This window comes from Anoplophora glabripennis, unplaced genomic scaffold (assembly GCF_000390285.2).
Source record: "Anoplophora glabripennis isolate ALB-LARVAE unplaced genomic scaffold, Agla_2.0 scaffold221, whole genome shotgun sequence".
Classification (NCBI taxonomy): Eukaryota; Metazoa; Arthropoda; class Insecta; order Coleoptera; family Cerambycidae; genus Anoplophora; species Anoplophora glabripennis.
In genome coordinates this window covers 75,022-84,537 of record NW_019416984.1, presented here as the reverse complement: position 1 = coordinate 84,537, position 9,516 = coordinate 75,022, and positions in this window count along the sequence as shown.

Below are 9,516 nucleotides of genomic sequence, written 5' to 3'. Positions count from 1 at the left end.
ATATATATATATATGAGATACCTCATCTACTTAGTACTTATGCAGTTGCTGATGCGCTGCCGCCAATTTATTGAAATGTTTCGATATTGATCAGTACAAATGTGATAAGAAGGAAGAAATCCCTGCAATTTCACAATACAAGAAATAGTCGATCAATTGAAATTATTTTAAATTTTGAAAATAAACTAGTCTGGTAAATCTCTCCGTATTAAATGTCAATCAAAATATAAAAATAAAAAAATAACTATAAAATTTTCTAAATTTAAGGAAATTATAATAAATCTGGTGAAGGAGAAAACAAGATAATTATAGGCATTTCAAGAAAAATATTTTCATTTAGAGTAGCACTTCTCTTTTTGTTTGTCAATTATATTGAATTTTGAATTGCTTTGTTTGTATTTGAAGAATGAATATTTCTGTAAACTAAATAATAGGTTACGCCTATAAGTAACTTAAAAACGATTCGAATTAGGTAATGTTTTATCTTGAAAATTTCGAACTAAATTTCATTTCTTTTTCCAAATTATTCCAAAATATCGGCGGGTGAGAACTTGCCCCACCCCGCCCCGTATATCTGCAAATCGATTCAGAATTGTATAATGTTTAATGAATCCGTTCTTTGATCCGTCCCGAAACTAAAATTATTTTTCTTCCTAGCAGCGTAAATTTCCCTTGATTTGAACGATAATCCCCATCATTATCTAGCCTGAGAGTTCTACTACTCAAATCGACGCCGATGACATTTTCCCGTGATAATCCACCGGCGGCAATCGGAAAAAGATCGAGCCGGCTCAAATGCCACGTAAATAAGGACGGAGGATAAATAAGGGAAAGTAACGGGACCGCGCTGCGCATGTGCCGCGTTTTGGTCGATCCCAGGACGCCGACTAAACTTGCAAAACATTCGTGTTTTTCGTTTTGGGGCTTTAAAGAAAGCGAAGGTGATAGTCGGGGATATTTCGACGAGCACAGTTCCATCCGAAATTATGTTACTCAATGTTGTAGAAGATATAGGTACATTTTTTTTAGTAAAAAAAAAACGATGTCAAGAATTCACATATCATAACATTAAAAATAATATTAATATCTGTTAATTTACATCTTTCTGATCTAAAATATTTGCATATTTTAAAGCAATAAAGTACAATATTTAAATCTTACGATAAAATCCGAATCCATGTCTAGTTAAATTTTATAAGGATTTTGGTTATAGCTAATTAAAAAAAAATAAAGAAACTAGATTTTTCATATTTTATGTTAACTTTGACTTGCTTTTTTGAAACACAAAAATTGTAATTTATCCTAAAGAATTCAAAACGAATAAGACGCTTTTTATATTGAGTTTAATTTCTTAATCAGTTGGACAGGCTCTAATAGGTTTAGCACCAATGTTATTAATACATAAAATATCATTTTATTTTTGTGCTCTTTAAGAATCTTTTATGAATTACTTTTCCGAAAATGCATCGGAAAATACTTTTAAAATTAAATAAAAAATGTGAAAAAAACTTGTTAAATGAGACTATTGAAATTTAGTTTGGACGTGAGCAACCATTTTGGAGATAATAATGCGTTTCTTGGTGTGCACGGTTGTTATCCTGCAACTTTTTTACTAAACGTTTTGGGATATACCTAAATAGGAAACTTTCTGCTTCAAATAATACTTCATATTTTCTGTTTCAGCTTGGTACAAGATTTTAGAAACATTGTCTTTAATAAAAATGAATAAATACATAAAATTCAAAATATTGATTCACTACTAGAACAAGGATTTACATGGTTTTATATTAGGTAAAGACACTGTTCATTAATATGTTTCTATGCTTTATTTTAAGATTAATAGTTCAAAAAGTATATGTAATTTGTAATAAACTGAATAAATTTAACAATACAACATAATTTATATAAAAAAAGTACAGTATAGCAAGCTGCAATATACATGTCTGGTAATAATTTGTTTAAAACTTTTGTAATGCGTAAATTTTCCATTTTCTATATCTGTAGTAATGGCTGACAGTAGCGTATACTGAACAGACCCGAAAAGTGGGGGGGAGTGAACTTCTGGACGAATAGAAACAATAGGTTTTAAGTAAAATTAATTACGTATTTTAAATTTAACATTCTAGGCTCCCCCTTATACACGTGACTGACGGCTAACGATTTATTAACAAACTATGCAAAAAGTTCCAGGATAAACTAAAAATTTCTTCAATTTTTTTTTCGGAAAACACCTACTAAATGCGTCTAACTGCAAATTTGTTTTGCAAAGGGCAATTTTATGAAGAACCGTTATGAATCCTACATACTTTTTACAGTGTATGAGGATGTGCGTTACATATACATTCAAAATTATTAAAATTATATACATAGTTAATATTCAACTAGGTAAGTAACAGGTAATTCGAATATTGCTTCTGTTATATACAACAAAGGAAGTGGACAGAAAATGTATTTTTGAAAAAAAAACAGTAATATTTACAAAAGAATGTTTATAAGAACCGTTTCAGTTGTACTTCACACGTAAAGAACATTTTTGTTGCCTTAGAAAAGAACGCCTATTACGATATATATTAAATAGAGTGTTTTGAATATATCAAAATGATCGTGAAACAGAACAAAATTTAAGAGTTGTATTTGTTTAAAAATTATGTAGGTAATTAGGAATTTAATTTTCTTTAAAAAAATTATTATGTGCACCCAAGTATACTTATTTGTTGTCGGATTCACGAGACGCCTATATAAATAGGTAAAGTCTAAAACAATAAGGCATTATTTCAAATATGGCATTCATTGTATAAAGTATATACCTAAATGTTTATGTTGTTTCAAACATTTATAATGTTATAAACCAAAAAACCTAAATTTGCCCCGACCAACAAAATCCTGATATTTGTCACCTTTTCACAATAAAAAATTTGAACTGAACTATTCTACAACAATCGTGGTATGTACAGGGAGAAGAACTGACCATGTGTAAATAAAAAAAAGTGTTCGCACACACACACCACCCTACACGCACTATAGAATCGACTGACGACGCTGTTACGCACACTTTCAAGCTCTCTCGTGTCTCGCGCGCCTTGCTTCACATCTGTCGTGCTCGCGGGCCAATCACAAGCGATTCTGGCGATGTCAGTGGCTCTCGACAAAAGTTCGCTCTCTGTAAATTGCAAAGCTGCTTCTTGCCGCTTTTCACGATTTCCCGCTCTATACGAGGGAGATGGTTGCCTCTTTCCTTAGGCTTTCATTGAATAAAAACTTATGGTTATAGGCATGGGCGTCCGACTGGTGGCAGGGGGGCGCCTGCAACCCCCTGCCCCCTTTGGCTTTTACATCAATGAACAAAGATGCCGTCTCATCGGAAATACCTATTAATTATATTTTTATTTTCCCTTATGTTATTTATTTACTTTTGGCTCTTTGTCAAATTTTTTACGGACACCCAGGGTTAAAGGAAAGACAAAATTTCAAGTATGCAGACCTATGTAAAAAATCCTGCGGTACCAGAATATGCAATCAGAAAAACAATTGAAAATTAATTTAAAATGATATAAGTATACATGCAAGGTGTCCCGTATCGTTACACGCCTATGAATTATTGGCGGATAATAAAAAATAGTACAAATTCATTCTTAAAGTAAATAAAGAATGTTATTATTTAAGAAAAGATCAATTAATAATATTTTCAAAATGTCCACCTCCTTATTGAATGCAGGCTTGTGCCCGTAAGCCAACTGATGGCGTAATTATCCGTATTTGACGCTTGTTTTGTCGTATTTGTTCGGCAGACTGCTGCATAGGCTCTCTCTTGTATTTGAAACTTGCGCGAAGACTAAATATTTCATGTGCCCCCATAAATAAAAATTAAAGGGATTGTGATCGGGTGATTTAGGTGGCCAGGCAACAGGACCACCTCGACTAATCGATCTTGGATAAATTGACGGTAACCCAATTTCGGACAGCAATTCCGAGATATGGTGGTGCCCCATCCATTTGAAACCACATGTGTAGGCGAACATTCAGTGGAACATCCTCTAGAAATCCTTGCAGTTCGTCAATATGAAACTGAAGGTAATTGTCCGCATTTAAACTCGCGGGAAGAACGACAAGACCAATCAACACGTCATCGATTAGGGCAGCCCAAACGTTAACTGATAGTTCATATTGAAACTTAGATGTGCGTATAGCTTTGGGATTTTCTGATGCCCATACCTATGCAGATTTCTCAGATTTGTAACACATCTTTTCAGAGAACTGTTCTGCAGAAATGAAAATTATGTCTCAATATCCAGGTAGAATACACTAGACGAGCATAGTGATCTGCCTTCAGCAAACTTTGCCCCTTACGATAATGATACGGATGTAAGTCCTTACATTTTCAAATTCGCCCGCGGCACTTGTCTAGAGATTCGACGTAGGTACACTAATAGTGTTGCATCCCTTACAAAAGTATCTAATAGTTATAGATAATAACGCAGTCCGCATTCCCGAAATGAGGAAGTTGCATCAAATTTTCTTTTTTGAAGCAAAATTTATTTAAAGTGCAGAAAATTACGATAAAAGTATGTTTCTATACGTAAAACCCCTTTAAACTTAACTATTAATATGTAATTAATTATTAAAATATTGAATATAATTAGGTGGGCGAAAACGGTCCCTAATTGGTCAAGCAATTTGTGACGTCAGGATCCGGACTGTCAAGATGCGGGAGGCTGGCGCTGTCATTGCATTGCTGTCATTTAATCTTGTGTTGAATTAGTTTGTGTTCGCATTGAATTCTGAGTGGTTTTGAGTAATTAGTTTTAGTGTATAAATTTAAAAACAAGTTTCGTTAATCTTCATAGAGTCTACGAACATTTTCACAATATCTACCCAGGCAGCTTTAATACGCGGCGGTTTCAGGATCAGAATTACAACACGAGAACGTGAAAAACATAACAGTGTCTGAACATAAATATTATAGTACCCATGTGTAGTTCCACAAAACAAACTGCCCCCAACAAACTATTTAATGTACCAAAGGATGAGAAAATGAGGATGAAATCATGCAAACATATTTTATAGAACATCTATTTTTGACAAATTATCAGATTGCTCTTGGATAAATCCGGCTTCTGTAGCCACAGAATGTACAGTTTTTAAAATAATTAACAATTTTGTGTTAAGTAAAAGCAAAAAATATAAAATCTATCCGGCACACGTTGTTTGCATCAACACAAATGAGTAAGAGTGAGACAGACTACAGAACACGACTCTACACGACTCGTTTAATTTGGACCGATACCGGATCGTGACGTAAGAGTCAGCCGTCTTTGTTTAAAACTGCGTTTTAGTGCATAGAGAATTATTTTGAATTTATTTTTATAAATTTAAAATTTATGTGCAATTGACTTTTTACGATCAAAGAAATGTAATAAGAAAAGAAAAAAAAAATGTGAAACTTTCTCATTGTCTGTGTACTTCTAAAAACGCTCTGTATTGCGGAATGCACCTATTTGGAAAGCGATGTCGGTATTCAATAACTGCTTGACGTGCACTGCCGTTACATTAGCCATACACAAAATGCATGTCTGCATACTCTGGAGAAGGAAATCGGTAAAGCATTTTGATAAAGAAAACATTTGCACTCAATAAGAAGCTGCTGTCTGCACTGAAACTTATGACGGCTGTGTGTCACTGTCAATAATTCTCGATTTAAAAAAAAAACAACCTTCACAGTAATCTGAATAATTTTTTGTTTATTTTGGTTTATTTTACTTTAGTGGTTCATCATTTACTGAAAGAACTAACAGCCTTGTTTATCATAAATCCGTTTAGGTTGTGTCTGTGATTTCCAAAAAAATGGTGGTTTTTATTTACTTTACGAATTCATTTTTATTATTATCGTCAAATAATATTCATAGGTGTGTACCTCTGAAACAAGTAAACATGGTTAATATACGAGTTTAGCATTTTTTTTACTTGAAAAGAAGTGTACTTTACGCTCCCAAAATTTGAACATAACAATACGGGTCACCTTGTATATCGCCTTCTATACGTTTATTATTGCATTATTCTGATTCTGCACTAGGTAAGGTGAAGGCACAGTGAAACAAAAGTGTTTTTTAGGTATAAAAAAGAAAATATTTATTATTTTTACGAAAACAAAGATTAGTCTCTTCTTTAACAAATCACAATTTCAAATTTAAGGCACGTATTTATAAATTAAAGTTATTGGCACTTTTCTGAGATCAGGTTTTTGTTGCACTGTGACCCAGATTTGAGGTACAATAAAAGGTGTGTGGGTACAGTAGGACATCAGTGTCATCAGTGCAACATAACAACATAAAATTATTATAAAAAAATATATAAAAAATCAACTTTTTTTAACACCTAAAATAAAAACTAACCCAAATTAAATATTTTGAGGAATGTAATATAGGTACATTTGCTTGACGTTTCGTTTAACTAGTGTCATATTCATCGTTTTCAGAGTCATAATATGTGAAAGATTACCTTACACACGTTTTACTGTGCCCGTTTCATTCTGCCCCATGACCACATTTTTTAAAAAAGAATTACAAATATTTGAGGTTAGAGATATCGGCCTTTAAATACATAAAATATTACAACAAAGATGCACAATTAGTAGGAAAACAGGCACACTCATGACAAGTGAATAGGCCCATTCAGTAAAATTTTTTTATTGCATATTTCAAAAGTTTACCCTTTAATTAGTTAGTATGCCAAAAATCAATTTTTTGTTTCAACGAGAAATGTGTGAAATAAATTAATGAAAACAGAGCGCGGAAAAACGTTGAGCAACCATTGCTGACGTCATAATACCGGTACGGGCGACTGGCAGAGCACTCCGCTCGCTCATCCCATTCTGTGTTAATACATATGGTGTGTGGTTCGCTTGGCAGTTTCGTGAATCATTGTTTTTATGTCTAAATGGGTCGAAACCGAGGATTGTACAAATATTGTATAGTTCCAGGCTGCAAAAGTACCTCAGGATCGACTCCGAATAAAATATTTATTTCATTACCGAAAAATGAAAAGTTTGTGTGATGTTATCCACGGTTTCCCCAGCCACGGTATGCAACTCAAAACCACCTTCGTTTTTCTTTGGATGCACGTCTAGGGGGTTGTAAAATATTATTATTTGAACATTTAGAGCACAATTCTCAACTTTATGCCGGAAATAAATTCTGCCCCATCTAAATGTTCGTGTTCACAAAAAATTCGAAATACGACGGCGACAGGGACCTATAAGCAGTTAAGAACCACTCTAGTTTTTCTTTGGTTTTCCATCTAGAGGGTTTTAAATATTATTATTTGAACATTTAGAGCAGAATTATAAAATTTATGCTGGAAAAAATTTCTGCCCCATCTAAACGTACCCGTTCACAAAAATTTCGAAATACGTCGGCGAGAGGGACCTATAAGCAACTCAGAACCACCCTCGTTTTTCTTTGGTTGCCCGTCTAAGAGGTTATAAATATTATTATTTAAACATTTAGAGCAGAATTTTCAAATNTGGGGACTTTTGACACTTTATTTCTAATGGTGTACCCAAGGTCTCCACCAAAATTTAGCTCTGTCGGAATTTTCGTTATTTGACCACTATTTTTATGACTAATTTGACCGGACTATATGTGTTTCATTTTTGCTGTTATATTTTGATAACTACAATCAGTTATAACTTTGTTAAATGTTAACTTAAACCTGTATTTTTTTACTCTGTCGTATGTAGATTGAAATTTCCTTTCAAGCCATATACTTAAGCATTGTTAGGGTTGTTTTAGAGATATTTGCAACTTTCTCTTTTTTGGACAGTTTCTCTTGTATCAGACCTGTTGTCAAATTTGCCATGACAAGAAACACTCCAATAACAATTATTAAAATAACTTGACATTTGTCAAGTTAGTTGTGTTGTTGTGTCTGTAATAGTTTTAACCGAAAATTTAACTAAGCCTAGGGATCACTTAAATTATTATTCTAATGAAGATTATTTATTCACAATAATATTGTATACGACGGAGAAGACGAACGACGACGATGACGACGTTTTCGTCGTCGTCGTTGTTGTCGTCTTTCGTCGCATGGCGGTTTTTGATTGGAGGCGGCGTTGCGGAGGGAACGGGGACGGCGAATTCAAGATTGGGACGAGACGGTGAAGCCGTCTCGGGGTCGGATGTGAGGAAAAAACTTTTTTTTTCTTTGTTACAATTTTTATTACGATCGTTTCAGGTTTTATCCCATCTTTAGATAAACAACAACACAACCATGCATTATCAAAAATTTCCTATTAATCCTAATTAAAATGTAAAAGTATTTTTTTTTGTTACAATTTTTCTTAATAAAATGAATTTATATCGTAGTATCAACTTATAACCAAAAAAATTCAAAATTTAGAAAGCCAATAATGGAAACATGAAAAAGATAACTATTTTTTTTCTTTTAGAATTTTGATTAAATAGGCGGTTTGGGTACTAAAAAGATTTTTCAAATGTCTACATTACCTTGCCACCCATACTACAATACTTAACAGTGCTAGTAGGCACTGATTTTGTAGGTTGACTGTAATTTCAGTTTAATCTTTAAGTCATTGTACGTGCCATTTCTTAATGTTAACATGTTACTTCGATATGGATACACACACATACGACGAATTATTTACAACATGCCTAATTTTATTAGTAAAAACAATCAAATACAATAAAAAATGCAGGTGACTGCAAAATGTTTCCCTAGGTTTGCTAGCCAATCTGCAGTCTAGAATATTAGTATGTCCCGGAATCCATGCTAATTCAATACATAATAATAATAGTATGTCCCGGAATCCATGCTAATTCAATACATAATAATAATAATATTTATTATCCAATAGACAATACAATTAATTGTATAGGAACAGTCACAGTCAATTCTTACAAACTAATACAAATACAAACAAAATAAAAATAAAATAAACAGAATAAACAGAAATCAGGTAGCAAAGTACTCATCCAATGTATTATAGGTATGCATTTTTCAATCAAAAATCGTTTTAAAGCTATTTTAAAAGATCTTAACGTAATACATTTTTTAATTTCTGCATTTAAATGATTACATAATATTAGGCCTAAACAGTTAGGTGAGTTATAAGCCACCAGTCGTTTGTGAAATGGCACACGAAAATGGTTCACATGCCTTGTATTGTGTGTATGCGTATCCACAATATATGCGAATTTATTCTTATTTATAAAAACATATGTACACATATTTTCAATTTCAACTGCTGTTATAACCTGGCCTAAAGAAAAAGCATTAGTCCCGAAATTAATGCGACAAAATTTGATCACAGATTCTTAAGACAAATTTAGCGGACTCGTATTTTTTCTTTTTGCCAAGTGGCCCCCTCTTTCGGAGTTACAGCCCCCTGAAATTCGCCCCTAAAAATAGTCTTTTCTTATATCTCAGTCTTTTGTTATATCTCATCATCAGATGAGAACTAAATTTGGTACACAGGTGTTTCATCACATGTGCAATCTG